This window comes from Lutra lutra, chromosome 16, assembly GCF_902655055.1.
Source record: "Lutra lutra chromosome 16, mLutLut1.2, whole genome shotgun sequence".
NCBI classification, from domain to species: domain Eukaryota; kingdom Metazoa; phylum Chordata; class Mammalia; order Carnivora; family Mustelidae; genus Lutra; species Lutra lutra.
The window spans coordinates 58,244,422-58,268,988 of NC_062293.1; the positions used below are offsets into that span (position 1 = coordinate 58,244,422).

Genomic DNA, 24,567 nt, shown 5'->3' on the forward strand with positions numbered 1-24,567 from the left:
GTAATTACCCCTGATGTCAGCGCTCTCGGGATTGGGTCTGTGGGGGTTTTGGACGCGATAATCATGTGAAAGACAGGCTTCAAGGTGAAAACAAGGTGAGGTTGGGAGGTTCAGTCACGTTTTTAAGGAAATAGACCTATATGGGAACAATGCAAAATGAATTGTAATAGGTGTCCAAATCAATAAAAATTGGAGACATGATGAACGGTGTTTGCGGGAAGGATGGCACCTCGAGCTAGACTCTGAAAGACAGAGGGTTGGAAAGATCATGATAATGACAGTAAGAGAAGTGCCCTTTTGTTGTGCCATCTGTAGGCACTGGCAATTACGGGAAATGCTCGGTTTGCATAATTTAATCTATGAAACGACCCTGGGAAATTGAGGAAACTGAGTCAGCAAAATAATGTTGCCCAAGGTCAATCAACTAGAAAAAAGGACTCACGATCCAAATCCAGCTAGTCTGGATGGTTTAATTCCAGAAATCACGCTATTCACCACTACTATACTGTGACTCAGGGGGTCTATAAATAATTTTATTTAATTTAATTAATATTAACAATATTTGGGGGCTAGAGCACCATGCTAAGTGCATTAAATAAATTACCTCCCTCAGTCCTCACAAGCAGCTTGTGAGGCCACAATTATTACCTCGAGTAATACACTTTTGCAAAACCGAGGCCCCGAGGAGCTGGAATTTTAACCCAAGCAGGTCTTTGTCCAAGCCCATGACCTGGGGGACACTGTAGAAGCTCTTTCCGGATCTGGGGCTCTGCTTCCCTGGCAGGAAGCTGTGCTCTGTTAGATGAGATCACAGACAGATAGGTAATTAGGCAGGGAGGTCTTCCTGTGGACCTCCTGCCAAGACCCAGCAGTCCCAGCCCAAAGGAAAAAACAAAGTCTGCAACTCTTGTCCCCGCCTCCTGGCTGAAGTCCTGGGAAATACACTGAGTCACCTAATGGCAGGGCAAGCCCTGCACAAAATGCTGGCGTCATCTTCCAGGCCCCACCACACCCCCTACCCAGTCTGGACTCCATGCATTGACCCCATCTCAATGAATGGGCTTTGCCTGGCAAGTCTGTTAATAATAGCAAAGCCCTTGACTGATTTCCTTCCTCTGCACTGTTGTGCTTTCTCCCAAGTAACAGTGAACAGCCTTTGCCCTGCTCCCTGCCCGTCTGGGGGGAGTAAAGTGGAATTGGGACCTGAAAGCAGCCTCTAAGGGAAACAAAAGTTGCAAAATCGGCTTTGCGAACTTAACAAAGATGAGAGAGGTTACTACACCCTCTGCTTCCATGAGGAATGGATCTAGCCAAAGAGGTCAATATCACAGTCCCTGAGAGCAGGCACAAGCATCCCACCTTTCCTGGCACAAACTCAGAGACTTGGGAAACAGAGGCCAGTCTCCACTGGGAGGTAGGGGTTGACCAGCTGCCTTACGAGAAGTCTGGACTCTAATGTAAATGCAAGCTAATAAGAACGCAGGACTCCAGCCACATCACACATGGAAGGTGACACAGTGCACACAAGCCTGACTTGAAAACTCCAAGGGGATGTGGGGCCCATGGAACCCTCTGTTGAAACAGGCGAGCAGAGACCTCATAAGCAAAGGTTTGATTCAGCCTTGCATCTTTTGTGGCCAGTATTTTCTGCCGAACTCTAGGGGCATAGATCTCCTGTACCCAGGCTGGCCAAGGGACCCCCCAAAGGCTGGCTGGTCACTAGAGTCTTGCTGGATACCTCCACCAGGGGTCCCACCACCACCTCCAACTCATGTATGAACCCCAAACAAATCTTCCTTTTGCCCCAGTTGAAATTTCCAAAATGACTTCCATGTTTCTGGCAAAGATGCTGTCACTCCCCTGGTTACTAAGGCACAAAAGCCTCCTCAAGTCACCCTTAATTATCTCCTTCCCCCAGCTTTCATTTCACTCTAGAAGGTCACCGAACCCAAGAGACCCTCCCATCATAAACTCTCTCAAATCCATTTTCCCAGTATTTTCCTCCTGGATCTCCCCAGTTCAGAGTCTCCTATCTCTCTGTCCCTCCCTTTCCAAACTTCTCTCCCTGAATTTCCTCCTGGTCCCAGCCCAGCAGACCACACCACCATCAGGATAACCTTCCCAAAATCCCTCTGTGTACAGAGCATCACTGGCTCCAAAAGTTGTTTTGGCATCCTGTTGCCTTTGTGATAATGTACAAACTACAAAACCTAGCATTCGAGGTCCTGCCAAAGCAACTCCAACACATTTCCACAGTCTACTTCCTACAGTTCACCAATCTGGGTCTGGCCGGACCTTCCACTATGTCCCCTACCAGTTCCCTTCCTCTCTGGGCCTCTTACTGACTCCCACACCTGCTCCCTGCGCCCGGCCAGCCCACCTTCCTCTCTGCCTTTTGAAATCTCATTCATATGCTACCTCCTCCAGGAAGCCTTCCCTGATACCTAACGCCCCCAAATGAGTGCTCCTTCCTCTGAGTTCAAGCAGAACCCCACATAGTTCACAGGAGACTTACTGAACATGGCCTTTTGGTACTGAACATGGCCTTTTGATAGTGGAGGTGTCTAGGCTCCCCACAAAAAAACCAAATCTCACTGAGCACTGGGATAATATTGACTGTCCCACTATTCCCCAGCAACGGGCCTTCAGCAAACGGTCAGTTAAACGTGTTTCAGGGGCGCCTGGGTGGCTCGGTGGGTTAAAGCCTCTGCCTTCGGCTCAGGTCATGGTCTCAGGGTCCTGGGATTGAGCCCCAAGTTGGGCTCTCTGCTCAGCAGGGAGCCTGCTTCCCTCTCTCTCTGCCTGCCTCTCTGCCTGCTTGTAATCTCTCTCTCTCTGTTAAATAAATAAATAAATAAAATCCTTAAAAAATAATAATAATAAATAAATGTGCTTCAATTAAAAGTGAAAGAATCCGTCATTTGGTGGCTATGACTCCAAACGCAAAACTAGCAGTACTTTTTGGAAAATGCCCCAAATGATGAGGAAAAATACGATATAGAGAGATTTTCACTAGTCTGAAAGGCTGAACTTAGGTGACGCTGGGTGACAAAGGACCTGGAATTCAGGTCATGGGGAATTATGGCTTTTCTGTACCCGAAATCTTAAACCCCGACTATACCATCCACGATCCCCAATGCAACATCTTTTGCTTTGTATTAAAAAAGCATAGTCATGGGGCGCCTGGGTGGCTCAGTGGGTTAAGCCGCTGCCTTCGGCTCAGGTCATGATCCCAGGTCCTGGGTTCGAGCCCCACATCGGGCTTTCTGCTCAGCAGGGAGCCTGCTTCCTCCTCTCTCTCTGACTGCCTCTCTGCTTACTTGTGATTTCTCTCTGTCAAATAAATAAATAAAAATCTTTAAAAAAAAAAAAAAAAAGCATAGTCATGAGACGCCTGGGTGGCTCAGTCAGTGAAGCATCTGCCTTTGGCTTGGGTTATGAGCCCAGGGTCCAGGCATGGAGCCCTGCATTGGCTTCCCTGCTCAGCGGGGAGACTGCTTCTGCCCCTCCCCCTGCTTGTGTGCTCTCTCTCGCTCACTCTCTCTCTAATAAATAAATAAAATTTTTAAAATAAGAAAGAATAGTTATAATAAAATAGGAATTTTAATTTAAAAATTATTCTTGGCAGGGATAAAATTATGCTCTGGGACCTTGAGGTCAGAAGTGGTTTTCTAGAGAGAAGGAAGTCTTTCATTCACCAGCTGTGAGTTTAGCACTTGCTCGGTTCTAGGCACCGTTCTTGAACTTGGGGATTCAAGTGCGTCACAGTCACAGCACCCCACCCCCGTAGAGCTTATCTTCTAATGGGGAAGACAGATGAAAAGCCAATAGACAAATAAATGTCTTTCTGTCCAGTCATGATAGATGCTAGGAAGAAACCTGCCCAGAGGGACACCTGGATGGCTCAGTGGGTTAAGCAGTTGCCTTCGGCTCAGGTCGTGACCCCAGGGTCCTGGGATCGAGCCCCACATCGGGCTCCCCGCTCAGCGGAGAGCCTGCTTCTCCCTCCCTCTCTGGCTGCTGCTCTGCCTGCTTGTGCTCTCTGTCTGTCGAATAAATAAATAAAATCTTAGAAAGGAAGGAATCTGCCCAGAGCAAGAGGATAAGATATGGCAAGAGCTTTCCCTGAGTATCAGGCTTTGTCGCAGGAGCGACTGTCTTCCTCCATAAAATTGTCAGGACTCTTATGATAAAGGCTGCTACGTAAAATGCAAGAGAGATGTGAAATTAAGAACATGATAATATGTACCAGTGCCTCACACAGAGAAGCTCATCCTACTTCCCATCACAGTGCCCGACATAGAGTGGGCGTTCGATAAATCAGTTGGGTAAAGGGCTTGCTGCATGGTCTACAGAATGCCTAGCCTCCAACCAGATGATAAATTCCCCCCTTGTAGGATAAAGAATGGTAGCCAGTTCGTGTCTGATTCCAAAACACCCACAGTATAATACACTATATGTTAATAAGAAAATAAAAATTATATTTTAAAAAATACCCCCTGCTGCTTGGTCCCTGACCCCTGAGCCAGACGGCTGTGAACAGCTGAGCGGGGGTAACCCAGCGCCACCCCAAAGAGATGGTGAGCTCCATTAGATGTCTGTGTTGCCTGCTCAATGGCTCTTTGATCAAACCGAGCGCGGCAAACTGCTCAAAGCTATTCGATGCCTTCTAAACCCCGCTCTCCTGTCAGATTCTCTGTCCTCTCCATCCCCAAACTCCCGCGGTCTGCAAGTCAACAGAGAGCCAGGAGCCAGGTATGATGACCCAGAAGGGTCCAGACCTCCTTGCTGTCCCTTCCCTTCCTGCCGTGTCTATCTGAGAACGCTGCCAGCTTCTAGACCCTTCCATGGCAGGACTGGGGTGTAGCTTGCTGAGAAGTAGCCCTCGCAGGCGAGAACAAGGACAAGTCAAGCTAAAGCCATCACAGGCCTCCCTGTCAGAGTGCTGCTCTCGTACCTGGGAGGAAAGGGCCCCCCCTTGTCCTTATCCGGGGGGTAAACTGAGGCTTAAGACTCTTTGCTCAGACTTTGCCCCCTTCCTATTAATGGAAACTGACACATGGCCGCACTCCCATGAATCTTGGAGTTGCCCCAATTTCCTCCCCAGCAACCCACCTCAGCTGTGGGCTTCCTCCCGTTCTGGAACTATCTGCAGCCTCGTGGTGTTCCTGGCTTCAGAGCCTCCACTCCCCCAAGTTTCTGTCTTCCCTGTCAGCCCTGGCTCCCAGCCAGCCCCTTGTGTCACTACCCACACCCCGGAGTGACAGCCGCCTCCCCAGGAAAGGAAGGCTCCGCACTATTAATTGTTGGCTTGGTTAACACCTGGCAACCTCACGGGCTGTTGCCATCACACCTACATCAACAGCGTGACTGTCCCCAGACCAAAGCAAGATCTGCTCCATACCTTCACGGAGACAAGGTGACACCGGTTTTACTCACCCCCAAACCCTTCTGATGAAATGACAAGGCTGGAAAGAGATGGAGCGTTTCTTCCGAGCTGAGCTGGGCATATCGGGCAATTTCAGGCAAAATCCCATTACCAGACATATAGGACTGAACGACCATTCATGCAGGTGTTCAACAAATCGCCTTGAGTGCCCGCCCTGTTCTAGGCTCCAGGAACAGAGCAGTTAATGACACGAGCTCGCAGAGAAGAAAGGAAACAGAAAAGAAGGAAATGTTAGCCCGTCCAGTAGTGTTAAGTACTGAGAAGAAACAAAGAGTCCAGGACGTTTCAATATTTTGTATTTTGGGGAGCACGGAGGGCAGCACCTGACATGGAGAATGAACAAATGCCTTGCATTGAATGTTTTTAAGTTCTGAGATATTTCCCTGGCTCTCAGCTGCTCCTTCCTCTTTTTAAAATATTTTTTGAAGATTTTATTTATTTGAGAGAGAGCACGTGCACAAGCGGCAGGAGGAGCAGAGGGACACGAAGAGAGAGAATCTCAGGCAAACTCCTTGCTGAGCATGGAGCCCTTCACGGGGCTCGATCTCATGACGCCGAGATCACAACCCAAGCCGAAATCAAGAGTCGGATGCTTAACCCACTGAGCCACCTGGCGCCCCTCGTTTTCCTTCCTTTCATCAAATCGCTTTTATCGTTCAGAACTCCAGTAAAGACCTCTCCAATGAAACAGAATGAGCAAGCAGCAGTCGCTGACAAATTTTAAAATTACAAGGTGACTAACATACATCATAGTCAGCTCGCTCCTAATCAAAAGCGTTCTCCAAAGAGAACAGCAAGAAAGTGGGGGTGGGGGGCTGGGTGTCACTACCTTGGACATCAACTATAGCTAACTTGGAAAGTGGGGATTGCTTTTCGGTGGGGGAGGGGGTCCACACATGTGGAGACCATTGATTCATTAAGGGGCGCCGTACCCTGACCATTTATAATCATAACCTAATAGGGGCTCACAAACTTAGCCTGAGTCCAGGGGACCTTGGAGGAAATTGCCCATAAGCCTTTGCCAATTCCTACACCGTATAATACAGCATGGGTCGGTCCCAACGTCCACTTGGAAAATGACAGAGGAGGGTTTTGTGGGCTGTGCATGAGAAACAATTTCTGCTCAAAATTGGATTGGGCTTTTTCTAGGACTGTATGTTCCACGGAGGCCAGTTTTGACTCATAAAAGGCTGAAGTGCAGAAACGAAAAACAGCCCAGGGTTCATGTCAATCACGGCAGAAATGCCCCTTCCATACAAAGGAAATACGCATCCCTTTGGAGGGGAGCAGGCATTGATTTAAGTGCCGGTGGCAGGACCCCAGGGAGGACTGACAGGAAGGGGAGCAGGAAAGCCCTTTCTCCAAGCCTGTTGTTGTTTCAAAGATTTTCAAAAGTCCTGTGTTGGCAGCACAGTTGTGAAGACCATGATAGAAAGATATTAAAGGCAGCCCTGTGAGAGCAGGAGGCCCAGACACACAGATGAGGTGATCAAAGGGAGGCAGGACCCACCCTCCACCCCCAGCCAGAGCCACGCCCCTTCTCAGGGCTCCCCACCCTGGTGTGAGGGCGCAGTCAGCCTCCGCCCCAGGGAGCCCTTCCCTCCCACCGCCTTAGGAATTTCTTCTCAGCCACATTGGGCCCCATCAACAGGGGATTTTGCCCATCACTTCCCTTCTCTGCATCTCCTTTTCTTCCTCTGTAAAAAGAGCAGCTTGTTAGCAGCCCTATGAGTCCGGACCCGTCCTGCCCTCTGGGTGCCGAGCACCCTTGCAGGGAGAGCTGAGGTCCCTGTCTCTACAGGGTCAGCTTGCTCTACAGTCATGGCAAGGTCAGGCCCCTCCTCGGTGGGTGGGTGAGGGCAGGTGACAGAGGACTGTCTTACCCTTGGCTGAGCTGCTTTGCTCTGCCCTGGGGAATCCCTGAGCTTGCAGAATGGACCACTTCCAAGGGCATCTAAAATCCCTCGTGTTGGTCTGCTGGGGCCGCTGTAGCACATCACCACCCCCTGAGTGGCTTAAGACAACACCAGGGTATCTTCCTCCGGTTCTAGAGGTCAGGTGTCCAAAATGAGACTCACAGGGACCCAACCAAGGTGTTGGCAGGGCTGGTTCCTGCAGGAGGCTCCTTGCCCCTTCTAGCTGCTAGTGGCTTCAGGGCTCCTAGCTCTCGAGCCACCTCTCTGCAGCAGCCCTACTGGTGTCAGATTGCTCGGTCTGACTTTGACACCCTGCCTTCCTCTCAGGAGGACCCTTTCCATACATGAAGCCCACCCTGATATCCCAGAATAATCTCCCCATTTCAAAAACCTTAACCAGGGGTGCCTGGGTGGCTCAGTGGGTTAAAGCCTCTGCCTTTGGCTCAGGTGGTGATCCCAGGGTCCTGGGATTGAGCCCTGTGTAGGGCTCTCTGCTCAGCAGGGAGGCTGCTTGCTTCCCTCTCTCTCTCTGCCTACTTGTGATCTCTGTCAAATAAATAAAATTTAAAAAGAAAAAAAGCCTGATCCACCTCTGCAAAGCCATTTTTGCCACGTAAGGGGACACACTCACGGCTCTGGGCATTACGGTGTGGACATCTTCCGGGGCTTATCATTCTGCCAACCGTATCTAATGTTCTCATTCTACCCTCGTCACAATATTTGCCACTTCTCCTTATCATCTTTGAGCTTTTCTTTAAATTGACTCCCTCCCTTTTTCTGAAGCAGGCTCCACACCCGGGGGTCGAACTCATGACCCTGAGATCCAGACCTGAGCCGGGATCAAGAATTGGACGCTCGACCACCTAAGCCACCCAGGCGCCCCTGAATTGGTTTGCTTTTTTTCTTTGTTTTTTTAATAGACTTACATCCTTCATTAGCCTCATCCTAAATGATCATATCCATGAACTCCCGGAATGAACCACCAGTTTAGTTTCCCTAATATTCTGTTCAAGTAAATCCGTAACTATTAAGATGGCAAGTGTTCATGCCTGTTCCCGGATAACATCACTGCATTGCCTCCAGGAGTACCAAGGCCAGCATTTGGGGGACAAAAATAGAATCCAGCCTGCTGGTTTTACAGAAGAGGGTAATTTGGCCAAGAATGCACGGGGGCAAAGAGCAAAACTGCAGCCCCGGCTCCGTCCTCACTGGGCACAACTTGACAGCATGTCAGTTTCTCTCCCGGCATCCCTGCACCGGCGACTCGTACCAGCTGGTGCTCAGGTCCCCTCTGCTACGCTCACAGATATTTTATATTTAGAAAGTGGTGTTTCCTATTGCTTCCCCTGTCAGACCCACACCCGTGCCTCCCACTTATCTGTGTTAAACAGTAGCATGTTTACTTGGCCCGCATCTGGACAGCGTCCAAGCCCCAGGGAAGAATGAACCAAAAGGGAAGGTCAGTGGCCAGTGGTGACTTTGTCCTGGGCTCTCCTTGGCATCTGTCCCAGCAAACAGGCTGAGCTTTGAAAACCACTTTTGAGAAGGCAGAGTCCTTTTCCGCGCACACGGTGTGGGATGCTATCATTATCCTCGTCTTACATAACAATCGGCACGCAATAAAAATAGCTTTCATTTATTGGATTCTTAGCGTGGGTCAGGGCTCGGGCAAGTGCTTGCCAAACACCCGTTCACGACAACACTATGAAGTAGCTCTTCGTGTCCCCACTTTACAGATGAGAAAACCAAGTCTCAGAGAAGTCAAGCAGCTTGTCCAGGTCACAAGGCAGGGGTGATAAAGTCTGTATTCAGAGCGCCTTGGAAGACACGAGGGAACTTAGAATTCCCCTGACCTGAGGAAGGAGGGTGGGACCCCTGCCAGAGGACACCCAGTCAATGGTAGACTCAGGGACAATTCATTCTTTCTGATTTTTGCACTTAAGCTAGTATTTCTGGGGTGACTTCTTTGGACGCCTGCCCGATCTGCTTCTGTTTCCTCCTCTTTACAAACATCCCTCTGCCCTGATGCTCTGGCCCTCCATCCTTTCCACCCGGGGTTGAAAGTCGTGGAGGAATCTAGGGAGAACCCCAGAGTGACCTTTCTCCATCTTCCTCCAAACCACAGAGGGGGAAAAGAGAAATACAGAAAGTGCTAGAAAATTTCTGAGGAGTCTGTTTTCGCTGATTTGGAATTAGTAAACAATTTAACCAGAAACGGATTAAAGTGTGACTTTTGTCCTCTCCCCTCCCCCCAAAAAAGAGATTGCTAAGCAGATAACAGAGTGGAACAAGGTTACATGGGGTCGTGATCTGAAGGGGAACTTGTTAATGAAGATTTTAATCCAAAAGAACCAAGATGTCGGTCTGTAGGGTACGGCCTCAATAAATGATCGCATAGCCACGCAACAGAATACCATGTTACCGCCAATAATGATGTCATGCAACAGTGTATAATAATAGGAGGATGAACTACGATTAGTAAATTGAAAGCACGAATACATATTAAAATGACTCTTATTGTCACAGGTACGTAACGATTGAAAAGGTGATTTATATTTCTTTTTCTGCTTGTTTGTGTCTTCCAAACATGCTGCGGTGAACAAAGATTACTTTCTTTTTTTTTTTTCTTTTCTTTTTTTTTTTTTAAGTAGGCTCCACACCCAGCATAGAGCTGCTTAAATTTATTGCCTTGAGATCAGGACATTATTATTGCCCTGAGATCAAAACCTGAGCTGAGATCAAGAGTCAGATGCTTAATTAACTGAGCCACCTAGGCACCCCTACAGATTATTTTCTTAATCCAAGGAGGGAATAAAAAATCATGCAAAAATGTAGACATAAGGGGCGCCTGGGTGGCTCAGTGGGTTAAGCCGCTGCCTTGGGCTCGGGTCATGATCTCAGGGTCCTGGGATCGAGTCCCGCATCGGGCTCTCTGCTCGGCAAGAAGCCTGCTTCCCTCTCTCTCTCTCTCTCTCTGCCTGCCTCTCCATCTACTTGTGATCACTCTCTGTCAAATAAATAAATAAAATCGGGGCGCCTGGGTGGCTCAGTGGGTTAAGCCGCTGCCTTCGGCTCAGGTCATGATCCCAGGTCCTGGGTTCGAGCCCCACATCGGGCTTTCTGCTCAGCGGGAAGCCTGCTTCCTCCTCTCTCTCTCTGCCTGCCTCTCTGCCTACTTGTGATTTCTCTCTGTCAAATAAATAAATAAAATCTTTAAAAAAAATAAATAAATAAATAAATAAATAAAATTTTAAAAAAATGTAGACATAGTTATTAAGATCCACTGTTCTCTGAAGCCTGTGCTTTGAGACTGAATATACAAGAAAATAAGAGATCAACCCTATGCCTCGTTACAGAGCTGGCCACATTATCCCAATGTAGCACTTTTCCTACCCCACTCAAAAAATGAGCAATGGATAAAAATAAGTCGTTTGCAGAAAAAAAAAAAAAAATGGCCCATAAACATGTAGGAAGATATTCGGCCATATCATTAATGAGTTTTGAACACGTCAATTAGAATAACAATGCCGTACAACTTGTCTATCAGATTAGCCACGTTTAAAATAAATGATGCTGCTCGGTGCTATGAGCAGTATGAGGAAGTCAGTGCGTTTGTACGACGCTGGTCAGAGGACCGGCAGGACAACCACCGCAGCTACCGTGATGGGTTGAGTACTTGTATCCTCATTTCCTCTTGAAACACCACTAAAAAAAAAAGACGGGACAAAAATTCTAAAAGGCACGGGGCGCCTGGATGGCTCAGTGGGTTAAGCCTTTGCCTTCGGCTCAGGTCATGATCTCAGGGTCCTGGAATCGAGCCCCGCATCAGGCTCTCTGCTCAGCAGGGAGCCTGCTTCCCCCTCTCTCTCTGCCTGCCTCTCTGCCTACTTGTGATCTCTGTCTGTCAAATAAATAAATAAAATCTTTAAAAAAAAATTCTAAAAGGCAGAACTCCAGGAGGACGGAATGCAGGAAAGACAACAATGACATGAGATGTCAACAGAATCTTGTAAAACGAACAGTAGATCGCTGAGCGCTGAGTGGCCGCTGATGGGGTGATCAGAGAAGGCTGGAAGGGAGACTCAGTGTCCCCCAGAAGCAAGCAGCATGGTGTCTCCACCCGCAGACCAGAAGGGCTCAGGAGCCAGAGGTGCTGGGTGCGACAGAAGGCAGGGCAGGGCGGGGCCAAACACAGGAAGATCTGTTGAAACTACCCTATATTTACAAAGCATTTTAGAGGCTCACTTCACAGCTCAGGCAAATGTCAAGCCAAGGTATTTACCTCTCTCCCACCCCAGCAGGAGGAGGGTGTTTAGAAAAGCTCCAGACTAAGGCACACTGGGCCACCCCAGAGGACAAGGCTAAGTCACCACACTACGAAAAGAAGGGGAATGGAGGGAGGGCAGATCCTTCAAAGGCTGTGTATGGAATGAAGAGATCCTACCTTCCTTCTCCTGACAGCCTCCCAGAATGCCTACAGCCTGACATGTACCCTCCAGGCAGGAGATCAGAGAGTTTTTCTCCGCAGAACCCAACTGGATCTAGAGAGTCTCCCAACCATAGGCCTGATCTGGAGTAGTCACAGAGAAGCCCAACAGCCAGTGAGACACTCCGCCTGCCCCCTCCAGAGCCTCCAATCAGCTTCTAGTTCCTTGATCATAAAAATGAACATTTAGGGGCACCTGGGTGGCTCAGTGGGTTAAAGCCTCTGACTTCAGCTCAGGTCATGATCTCAGGATCCTGGGATCGAGCCCTGAATTGGGCTCTCTGCTCAGCGGGGAGCCTGCTTCCCCCTCTCTGCCTGCCTCTCTGCATACTTGTGATCTCTGTCTGTCAAATAAATAAATAAAATCTTTTTTAAAATAAAATAAAATATACAGATGAAATAAAGATGGGAACTGGGAAATCATCTGATGTGTCTGATCCTATTGAGAGAAATTTAAAAGCCCTGTCGGAGAGGAAACAGTGATATGTGTGTGAAAGCTAAGAAAATGAAAACCTGAGGCAACCATCAACTCCGGGGGAAAAAATTAGACAAAAGGAAGGAAAGAATAATAGTAAAGTGGAGAGCTCAGCAATACTTACATAGTTACAGCTCAACATACTTTTGTAACACAAACATGAACACTGATTTAACCAAAATTTGTTATCAGGAAGGTATCAGGAAGATGGGGGGGCATTACTATAGATAGGGTGATGTATCCTTCCTTTTCATAAAAAGTCGATAGATAATGACTAAAATAGAAAAAAAAAACAGCCATCCAGTCACTTTAGAAACAACTAAAATAGTTAAAAGTGTTTGTGTCTGGTAAAGAAAACTTGGAAGTGGGAAGATGGGATGGGGAATTGGTATTTTTCTTTGTGTTGCTTTGTGTTGCTTTAATAAAAGTGGATGTGAAATTTGAAATACATAAAAAGTATGATACTTACTGGAGGATTTTAGACAAAAGGACCAAAACTGTAAACAGATGTATAACTTTTCACCCAGCAATAAACTTGTAAGGATTTATACTAAGGAAATAATAGTGCTAGTATGCAAAGACGTGCATTCAGTGATGTTTACTGGAGCACTGTTTATTACAGCAATACATTGAAAACAGCCTAAACACCCACCAGTAGGAGACTGGTTCAATAAATTCTGTATACCTATACACTGAAATACTACCCAGCTGTTAAGAAAGACAAGGTAAGGATACCCGGATGGTGAAGCGTCTACCTCTGGCTCAAGTCATGATCCCGGGGTCCTGGGATCAAGCCCTGTGTCAGGCTCCCTGCTCAGAGGGGAGCCCGCTTCTCCCTCTCCCTCTGTTCCTCCTCCCACTATGCTCTTACACACAAAAGTACTCTCTCTCTCTCAAATAAATAAGTAAATAAAATCTTTTAAAAAGGAAAGAGAAGGGAGATATTTATAAATTAACCAGAGATGATACTCAAATGATATTATCAAGTAAAAAAGGGTTAAAAGACAGAGTTTTACATAAGAAATATTTGTTTTAAAGGTCTAGTTGATTTCCAGAATATATAAAGAACGCCTACAACTCAACAACAACAAACAACTCGATTGAAAAATGCATGAAGGACTCGATTAGACGTTTCTCCAAAGAAGTATACGAATGGCCAATAAGCCTCACAGAATGATGTTCCGCGCCAATGATTACTAGGAAAATGCAGGTCAAAATTGCAATAAGATACCAGGGCACGCCCATCAGGATGGCTACAATCAGAAACACAGAAGGTAGCAAGTGTCAGCAAGAATGTAGAGAAATCGGACCTCTCGCACACTACCATAGGGTTGTCAAATGACACAGTTGCTATGTACGAAGTAAGACAATTCCACAAAAAATTAAAAATAGAATTGCCATATGATCCCGGTGATTCCACTTGTGGACATATACTCAAAAGAACTGAGAGCAGGAGCTCACACAGATATTGCTGAACTCAGGGTTGTAATAGCCAGAAGGTGGAGAAAATTCAAGTGTTCAACCCACGTGCAGACAGCAGAACAGAACGCGGTCTATTCACATAACAGAATCGTGTTCAGCCTTAAAAGGAAGGCAATTGTGACAACAGGACGAACCCTGAGACCTTTATGCCGAGTGAAATAAACCAGCCACGAAAGGGGGAAATACCATGTGATTCTCCCTATATGAGGTGTCTAGAGTCACCAAACTCAGAAACAGAAAGCAGAATGGTGGTTCCAGAAGCTGGGGAAAAGGAGAGTGGGGGACGCAGTATTTAGTGGGGACAGAGTTTCAGTTTTGCAAGACGATAAGAGTTCTAGAACCGGAGGGCGATGATGGTATCCAACAACGTGAACACACTTGGTGTCCCTGAACTGTGGACCTAAGAAAGGTAAATTTTATGTATATTTTACCGCAATACATTTTTAAAACATTTTTTGAGGTCTAGAAATCTATATGCAAAGGGTCCATGGTAATTTTCGCAGATGGAATCATGCAAAAACTTGAACTTTCTCTGTATTGGGAAACTATCAACTATCATACCAGGAAAAAAAAAAAAAGTGGAGTTCCATTTAGAAAATGAAATAAAAGTAACCTCAAATTCTGGGACGCCTGGGTGGCTCAGTTGGTTAAGCAGCTGCCTTCGGCTCAGGTCATGATCCCAGCGTCCTGGGATCGAGTCCCACATCGGGCTCCTTGCTTGGCGGGGAGCCTGCTTCTCCCTCTGCCTCTGCCTGCCATTCTGTCTGCCTGTGCTCGCTCTCTCTCCCTCTCTCTCTGACAAATAAATAAAATCTTTATAAAAAAAAAAAGTAACCTCAAATTCTGAAAGATACCATCTTATAGTTTACAAAACACTTTCATAATCACTGTCTTGCTTAAGCATCACAAAAAGTCCCTCAAAATAGAGACACAGTGCCGTGTTCTAGATGAGAAAATAGGTTCAGAGGGGAGTGACTTGCCCATGAACGAGACAAGGAACTGGGACTCCTGGTGGCAATCTCCTAACTTGGTCAGCTCAGTGCGATGTTAAGCATCACATGAGATAAACCTGTTTGAACCCAAGAGACCCTGTCTGCAAGCCTGGAAAATGCTATCAGGTACCCAGGAAAGACAAATCAGGGTGATGGGATCTTGGGGAGATGGGGATAGACCACAGGGTTTCGGGACGACACCACCAACGCAAATGTCTGGTATTCCCCCCACAGGAGCATAACCAACTTCACAAAACTGACCTCAGCCTTTGACGGTGCCCCCAGTCACATGGACAGAGAGAGGGTCCACAGACCACCAGGAGCCCTCCCGCTCTGGGGCGCCTCGGGCTGGCCCTCACCTGGCCCAGACATCCAATCAGACACCCACCCCCCCCCCCCCCAGCCACCATCCCATTGTACCTGCTCCTGTGTCCCGGGTTCGCTGATCAGACCAACAGCAGCCCCCACAGTTGCTGGCCCTGAACCAGCTGAAACCAAGCAGAAGTCAACAGGAAATGTGAGAATCACCATATGACAAAAGAGGTACAAGGACAGGAAGTGGGTTTGGCTGTGAAGGCGGAGGGGACCCCGTGATCTAGAGGTGAGGCAACCCCGCTAGCCTCCTCGCTCGGCTAGAGTGGAGAAACGATTCCTTCAGTGCTGAGCAAGGGAAGAGAGAAATCGGGTCCTGTCCTGGCTCCTGAGCCAGGCGTTCAAGGCTCCCCACTGTCACTGTGTGTGGGTATGCCCCTGTCCTTGTATTTGGAGGGGAAGGGCAAGGGCAAAGCTGTCACCGAGGCCGGGAGCTGCCTAGAATCTGGCATTGCACGTGAACTGAAGGCAGAGGGCCCACCGCCCACCCCTTTTATGGCTGGGAGACCTGGAACGAGCTGCTTGGGGTCTCCTTTTCCCCCTCGATGAAATGGAGGTGATACCGGCCTCGCAGGTCTGTGGATGCTTCAGTGAGTTCCTGCACGAACCGTTCCTTTCCAGTGGTGACATGCGACCTCCCCAGGGTCACCCAGGGAGGGTGGAGGCTGCGTGGCTGTGTCTCTGTGTCCCCGGAACGTTCAGCGGCACACTGGAAGTTAGTCCATAAATGTGCTTGGGCCTTCAAGAAGCTGGGGAAACACTACCCTGTTTAGAGCACGCAGGCAAACATGGGAGCCTGGGCTGAGGACCCCATTGCAGTGGGGGGAGGCTAAACGGGCTTTGGCAAAGCCTGGCATGAGGGCAGGGCCAGGGTGAGCCTTGGCTCCTCTTAGCTCTGATCACAACCTCCTAAGATCCCTAAAGATGTGAAATGCAGCAACAAGCCACACTTGATATGCTTAGCAGCCCAGATCCCACCCACTCTCACCATTTCCAGAAAGATCCATGCTTAGCCTGCTGCAAACTCAAATCTCCCTCAAAAGCAATCCTTAGTCTTGGCACCTGATCAGGAGACCTGCCCTCCTCCTGGCTCTCTGCCCTCACCTCCCTGACCGCCTCCTTTTCGGAGGATGGCACCTTCTTCGAGGCTGTTCTGTCCACTCCTCCAGGGTGCCCTCCTGGCTTCTCCTTTAAGTGCACCCCAAGCCTTGTTGAGGCCTACTATGTGCCAGGCACCGTATTAAATGTTGCTTTAACCTTCAAACCACTCTCTAAGGTAGAGGCTGTAACTCTCCTCATTTTTCTTAAGTTGTTGCTTTTAAGTAATCTCTACACACAATGTGGGGCTTGAACTCACAACCTCGAGATCGAGAATTGCACATTCTTCCCACTGAGCCAGCCTGGTGCCCCCTTCCCATTTTGCAGATCAGGAAACTGAGACCCCGAGAGGTCACACAGCTTGCCCAAGGTCCCCCAGCGAGGGGACCCACGCTCTGTCTAACTTGTACCGGAGACACTTCAGTGAGAGTTTACTCCAGGAAGCTGGCAAGCTCTGGGGGCAGAGCCCTCCCCCTGCTCCTAGAAATGGGACTGAGAGCCGCTGGGTGCGAGTCATCACCAGGGAGCTGGTTAGAAATGCAGAAGCTCGAGGGCGCCTGGGTGGCTCAGTGGGTTAAAGCCTCTGCCTTCAGCTCAGGTCATGATCCCAGGGTCCTGGGATCGAGGCCCGCATCGGGCTCTCTGCTCAGTGGGGAGCCTGCTTCCTCCTCTCTCTCTGACTGCCTCTTGCCTACTTGTGATCTATCTCTCTGTCAAAAAAAAAAAAAATCTTTAAAGAAATGCAGAAGCTCGGGCCCCACTGCAGTCCTACTGAATCAGAACTTGCATTTTCACAAAAGACCCAAATCATTGTTTTGCTCATCAAAGTTTTGGACGCACAGTGATCCAAAGTGAAGTGAATAGATGTGCTATACAGGCACCCAGAGGGAGAGCAATCATAGGAAAAACAAAACCCACGGGGCTCTTGATCTTGGGGATTTCACCTCTGAAGGAAGCATGGAGCAAAAAAGTTAGGGCTTAAAGTTCCCTATACCTCACTTTCCACTTCTAGGTGCTTGATCAAGATCTTGGCCCCCTGCAAGTCTGGAGGGCAACGGAGCGTCTTTAGAGCGCCACCTGCTGGCTTTACTTAGGTATGAGCCCACGTTTCTGCTCCAAGCATCCTGGCCAAGAGCCCCAGCCCTGGCTGAGCTCTCTCTCCGGGGTTCTCTCAGTTCTTGCCCTCCTGGGGTATCCACTGTTCACTACTCACTCGTCACTACTCCTGTCACTGGTTCAGATAACTCCTCACTCTGTACATGGCAATAATGCAGTACCCCATGTTTGACCAATAGACATTTCTTGAGCTCCTACTGGGTGCAAACCATGACTTCAACCGGCCAGTCCTCTTCTCCCCAACATCAGAACAAGTGGTCCAAGCAGGTGCTTAGTGTTCTGACGTCAAGGTTTAAAACTTGACTTAAAGCAAGACTTAAAGATTTAAAACAGAAAGTATTCACAGTATTCACAGGCACATGTTTCTATTTGCCGGTATTTATATCCGTCTAAAATCAGTAAGAAACGGAAAGCGTCCAGCTAGAAAACTGGGCAAAAGATATAGATAAGATCATAGCAGAAGAAATACAAATAGGTAAGGGCATTTTTAAGAAATGTCCCTATTTTAAACCTCTCTTACATTCTCTCTCTCTCTCTTTTTTTTTTAAGTTTATTTGCTTATTTAAGTAATCTCTGTACCCAAGGTGGGACTCCAACTCATGAGTCCTAGATCAAGAGTTACATGCTCTTCCAACTGAGCCACCCAGGTGCCCCAAGCTTTTCTTTCCTTTTTTTTTTCCCCAAAGAGTTTATCTATTCCTTTGACAGAGAGAGAGAGACATCAAGAGAGGGAACACAAACAGGGGAAGTGGGAGAGGGAGAAGCAGGCTTCCTGCTGAGCAGGGAACCCGATGCGGGGCTCCATCCCAGGACTCTGAGATAATGACCTGAGCCAAAGGCAGACAACTTACAGCTCAGCCACCCAGGCGCTCCACCCCAAGCTTTTCTTACATCACTTTAAATTTGATTTTTTTTTAAAGATTTTATTTATTTGACAAAGAGAGATACAGTGAGAGAAGGAACACAATCAAGGGAAGTGGGAGAGGGAGAAGCAGGCTTCCCACCGAGCAGGGAGCCCAATACGGGGATTAATCCCAGGACCCCAGGATCATGACCTGAGCCAAAGGCAGACGCTTACAACTGAGCCACCCAGGCACCCCTTAAATTTGATTTTTAAAATTATTCTCTTTTCCCCATTAGTTTCATAATTATACATTCTTTATTCTTTTAATGGCTATCAAGAAATTATGTGTATCTTTGAATTATTTTTTTAAAAGATTTTATTTATTTATTTGACAGAGAGAAATCACAAGTAGGCAGAGAGGCAGGCAGAGAGAGAGGAGGAAGCAGGCTCCCTGCTGAGCAGAAAGCCCGATGCGGGACTCGAACCCAGGACCTGGGATCATGACCTGAGCTGAAGGCAGCGGCTTAACCCACTGAGCCACCCAGGCGCCCCGTATCTTTGAATTATTAATCCACTATAACTTCTGCTTTTCCCACTCCCCAGACAATCTGAGAATCTTACAATTTTACTCTATTTATTGTTCTCCTGCCTTACGGTTATTATTGTCAGGTATTTTAATGTTTCACATATTTTTAAACTCCTAAGATATTGTTTTTCCACACAGTCAATATTCATGTATTTTTTCTACACGTTTATCTCTTGTCATTCATTCATCCCTTCATTCTTTGCTCCCACTGGGATCATTTTTATTCTGCGTAAAGAGTGTCCTTTAGTAATTTTTATTTCAGTTCTCTTGGTAAAGAGTTCTCTGTTTTCATTTGTAAACCTCTTTGTTCCCCCCCTTCATTTTTAAAGAATATTTTTTCTATATAAAATTCTAGATAGGCAGTTGTTTTCCTTCACTCATTTAAAGCTTATAACACATAGCCTTGACTTCCACTGTCTCCTGGATCCCGTCACCTGTCTTGCAAATGAGCTATCAATAGTGTTATTACTCCCCTAAAAGTGATGTGTCTTTTTCTCTCAGCCAATTTTTTAAAATTCTCTTCGTCTTTGGTTTTCAGAAGTTTTACCACAATGTGCCTATGTGGGGATTTTTTTGTATTTATTTTGCTTGAGATGTGTCATTTGTTGAACTTGTGATTTAATGTCTTTCATTAAGATCGTAGAATCTGTAATCAGTAACTCTTCGACTGTTGCTTCTGAACCAGTCAATCACTCTCCTTTACTTGACTGACTCTAGTTAAATGTATTTAGAACTTTACACCACATTGCATATTCTCTGATGCTCTTTTCTTACTTTCCATCTTTTTCCCCCCACACCATGCACCAGACTATTTCTACTGACCTATCTTTCAGTTTACTAATCCTCTCTTCTGTTGTATCTAACCTGCTGTTAAACTCATCTATAGTTTTTTTTTTTTAATTTCAGTAATTGTATATCTCAGTTTTAGAATTTCCATTCAGATTTCCAGTCAATTTAAAAATTGCTCGTAGGGGTAGGGGAATGGGCAAAATGGGTGAAGGGGGTGGGAGGTCCAGGCTTCTGGTTATGGAGTGAATAAGTCATGAGAATAAAAAAGCATAGCATGGGAAATAAATAGTCAATGACATTGTAACAACATTGTATGGTGACAGGTGGTAGCTACACTTGTGCTGAGTAGCATACCACATAAAGAAGTTGAGTCATTATGTTTTACACCTGAAATTAATGTAGCATTATGTGTCAACTATACTCAGATTAAGACAAAATTTTTAGGTGCATCTCAGTGGTTCAGTCGGTTGAATGTCTGACTCTTGATTCCGGCTCAGGCCATGGTCTCAGAGTGTTAAGTTTGGGCCCCATGGTGGGCACCACACTGGGCATGGAGACTGCTTGGGATTCTCTCTCCCTCTGCCTCTCTCTTTCTCAAACTACACACATACATACATATAAATGGGACTACCGAAACCTTTAAATTTTTTTTAACTATTTCTAGTTAATCTTCTACTTTCTTGAATACATCAGAGTCCATGTACAATAATACTAACTTTTTCTCCTTTGGGTCTGCCTCTACCATCTTATTTTTTCCCTTGGTTTTTGTTTATATAGTCTTGTCTTCTAGTGTATCTGTTTTTGTTAAATGCTGGATGCTGGGTAGAATGAAAAATTGCAAAGTCTCTGAATGATGTTATTTTTCCAGAAGAGATGTACATTTCTGGTTGACATTTTTTTCAGGCAGCTAGAGTAGGGTCAAATTGTTTGATCTGATCAGGATTGAGACTTCCAGACTCTGTATGGACTGGCTGATGTCTGGATTGTCCTTAGTTCTAGGTCATAGCCCTGCAGACATCTCAACTGAAACCCCAGGGTGTCAACCAGATTCTTCTTCTTGCCAGTTCCTAAACTCCAAATTTTGAGCACTGTGATCATGCCAAGACATTAGACCACCATTTTCTGCTCATCCATGATGCCTCCCAAGCAAATCAGCAAATTCCTTAAGGAATTTCTTTAATAAAAGCAGTAGAGACGATGCCCCTTACCTGAAAGTGTTTTCTTTCTCTACAGGATCCTGATTACTTAAGTTTTGTCCACGTTGGCTACTTTCTGAAGTCCTAAAACAACTGTGTGTGTCAGTGTGGGTTAGCCTGGGTGCTTATGCATGTGATCTAATTTTTACATTGTTCTCTAAAGGAATTCTGGTCTGATACAAGTCAGTCAGTCTTGGGGCACCTGGGTGGCTCAGTGGGTTAAGCCTCTACCTTCGGCTCGGGTCATGATCTCAGGGTCCTGGGATCGAGCCCCGCATCGGGCTCTCTGCTCAGCGGTGAGCCTGCTTCCCTCTCTCTCTACCTGCCTCTCGGCCTACTTGTGATCTCTCTCTCTCTCTGTCAAATGAATTTTTAAAAAAAAGTCAGTCTGTCTTGATCAGAACCAAAAGTCAACTACTACACATTTTTTTAAAGAATAATTTGGGGGTACGGGGGTGGCTTAGTTGAGCATCTGACTCTTGATCTCGGCTTAGGTCTCGATCTCAGGGTTGTGGGTTCAGAGCTCCATGTTGGGCATGAAGCCTACTTTAAAAAAAAAAAAAAGGATAATTGGGACTATTCTGTGGAACAAAGACCATGTGGAGCTAGGTGAGGGAGGGCAGGGGAAGCAGGAAGGAAATGAAGAGGCTATTTTTCAGGGTTCTGAACAAGTTACTGATAGTGTCGTGAGGTAGGATGTTGACAGTGGCAACAGAGAGGTGGAAAATTTCAAGATTTTTTCATTTTTTGGTAAAGATAAAGTTATAGTAGGCAAGGCAAGGTGAGTGAGAATGACAAGGCAATTCTATGTGCTGCTGGAGGGAGTCTAAACTGGTACATTTACAGAATGAAATTTGACAATATTTATCAGAAATGTTTAAAATTATATTATACTGGGGCACCTGGGTGGCTCAGTGGGTGAAGCCTCTGCCTTCAGCTCATGTCATGACCTCAGGGTCCTGGGATTGAGCCCCACATCTGGGCTCTCTGCTCAGCAGAGAGCCTGCTTCCCCCCAACCCCCTGCTGACCTCTCTGCCTACTTGTGATCTTTTTGTCAAATAAATAAATAAAATCTTTTTAAAAATCATATTATACGGGGCACCTGGGTGGCTCAGTGGGTTAAGCCTCTGCCTTCGGCTCAGGTCATGATCTCAGGGTCCTGGGGTCGAGTCCCGCATCGGGCTCTCTGCTCAGCGGAGAACGTGCTTCCTCCTCTATCTCTCTCTCTGCCTGCCTCTCTGCCTACTTGTGATCTCTCTCTGTGAAATAAATAAATAAAATCTTTTTAAAAAATCATATTATACTTTGACTCATCAATCCCACTTCAATATCTATTTTAAGGAAACAACACCAAGATTTTGCAATAAAAACAGGTGCCCGGAGCACCTGGTTGGCTCAGTCTGTCAAGTGACCACTCCTGGTTTCAGCTCAGGTCATGATCTTAGGGTGGTGGGATCGAGCCCTGGTGATGGGCTCCACACCCACTGAGGAGTCTGCTTCCCCATTCCCTCTCCCTCTGCCCCACCCCTGCTCATGCACACACACTCTCCCTCTCAAATAAATAAATCTTTAAAAGAAAAATCTTGAAAAGAAAAATCTTTGAAAGAAAAATTTTTCCTGCAGACATTTTTTATAGTAAGGGAAATTGAAAACAACTTAAATGTCAATCAATAAATTAAATAAATGACTACATCTATTAAAAACGAGGACATAGGGGCATCTGGGTGGCTCGGTCAGTCAAGCATCCAACTTTTGATTTCCTCTCAGGTCATGATCTCAGGGTGGTGAGTTCAAGCCTCGCCTCAGGCTCCAGACTGGGTGTGGAGTCTGCTTAAGATTCTCTCTCTCCCTCTCCTTCTGTCCCTCCACCCCTCCCTTCCTTTCTTAAAAAAAAAAAAAGAAAAAAGAAAAGAAAAGAAAAAAGGAGGCATAAAAGACTGTTTATTGGAGACCACAAGGTAACCACCAAAGAAAATCAGGTCCTAAAAGTATACAATGTGATCCCACTTATTATCTTATGATAATCATATGTTATATAATACATCATTATTTCAACATCACCATATATGGTAAATATTACATACAAATACTCTGGAAGAACAAACCCCAAAACATTTATGGGCGCTCCCCAGAGAAGTGGCGTAGACTTTATGTTTTTCTCTTTCATGTGTGCTTTTATGAATTTTCTACATTTTTTCCCCCAATGGCAAGTTTTGGTTTTCTTATAATCAGAAGAAAATGTAAAGTTTTTTCACTCCCGACTCTGTCCCTGACTCTGGCCTTACCTTTCTCAAGTCCTTTCTCAACTCTCAGGGAGGCTTTAAGTTCTGAGATAAAGTGCGAAGGCTCAGCAGATCCTCCATCAAAGCCTCCCTTTGAGCTCTCTTTCTCCTGCCACCGCCCCCAGGAAGTGGGGAGAGGTTTCTCTTCCACTTAGGGCTCCCTTCCCGCACCTGCCCCAGACCGCCTGCACACCTGCGGTGGGGGCCCCGCAAGGCAGCTGTGTCAGTTTCGTGCCCCGCAAGGCAGCTGTGTCAGTTTCACATCTGCGAGAGGCAAGGGAGCGGGAGCGCTCGCAGACCAGGTGCCCGGCAGGTGCACAGCCTTGTGCGCAGGCGCAGCCCGCTGGGGCCTGCCTTCCCGCCTTCCTGCTCGCCTCGTCCGCTGCCCCACCCCTGCTTCTCCTCCGCAGGTACCTCTCACCCTGCACCCCTGTCCTTGCCACTTTCATCCTCGTGTCCAAGGTGTCTCCTTCTCTCAGGATTCTTTTCCTTGATCCCATTCTGTGGCTGCCGGGCCAAAGGGCTCTCAAGCATTTAAACCCGGCCCTGGGCTCAGCCTGAGGCGGCCTCTTTCCTGCTCGGAGATCTCAGACCTCTGTCTCCTCCTGCCCCGCCCCTCCTCCCCCCCATCCCTGCCCGCCAGGCCACCATCCCTCATTCCCCCGCCCCGTCTCAGGGCATCATTGTCTATGTGCATGACTTCAGGCGGTGTGCAAGGAGAAACTTGTGGGGTCCCCCCGCATTGTCTCAGTCCTTGAACCGTTCAACTCTGGATCTTTGGGTTATGAGTTTGAGCCCCATGCTGGGTATAGAAATTACTTAAAAAAAAAAACAAAACAAAAAAACTTTTTTCCAAAAGAAAAAAGAAGGATAGAGTGTCAGAAGTGTGATTTCATGGCTATGGGTGCTTAGGAGGCAAGAGTCAATATTTAAGTTTAAAATGTGATTCTAGGGGCGCCTGGGTGGCTCAGTGGGTTAAGTGTCTGCCTTCTGCTGAGGTCTTGATCCCAGTGTCCTGGGCGAAAGCCCCACATAGGGCTCCTTGCTCAGTGAGGAGCTTGCTTCTCCCTTTTCTTCTGCCTGTCACTACCCCATGCTTGTGCTCCCTCTATCAAATAAATAAAATCTTTTTAAAAATGTGATTCTCTTTTTTCAAGACAAATCAAGTAAACGGCTGTCCATGGGGCACTCTGGTACCGCAAAAATCACTGACAACAAGCTGCTAGGTAGCGAAGCCTTCCTCCCTCATCCCCAGACCATCTTCCCTCCCCTTCCCAGACTCACCTCCTGCAGAACCTGCTCAAGACCATGCTTTTTCAAAGACAGCATTGGCGAACAGTGGCTAAAGTAAGGCTCTGACCCCCTGTGGTGGTCTCAGTCACCTGTCTCCAGCCAGATGGGAGGGTCTCAGCCCATCATGACTTTGAGGAGGGGACTTCCATGTGGATTCCAAAGGAGTGTCGAGCAGAAGTTTCCCATGTTT

At 47.0% G+C, this 24,567-nt stretch overlaps 1 protein-coding gene across 1 annotated transcript in view; it reads right to left on the bottom strand.

Annotated features, from left to right (window-relative positions):
* NDEL1 (nudE neurodevelopment protein 1 like 1) overlaps positions 1 to 15,287 on the bottom strand; it is a 52,532-nt gene extending 37,245 nt beyond the window's left edge. Inside the window, exon 1 of the mRNA XM_047707828.1 lies at positions 15,221 to 15,287. The gene's annotated coding sequence lies outside the window, so the exon portion shown is untranslated. The remainder of the gene's footprint in view (positions 1 to 15,220) is intronic.
* Between the last annotated feature and the right edge of the window lie 9,280 nt (positions 15,288 to 24,567).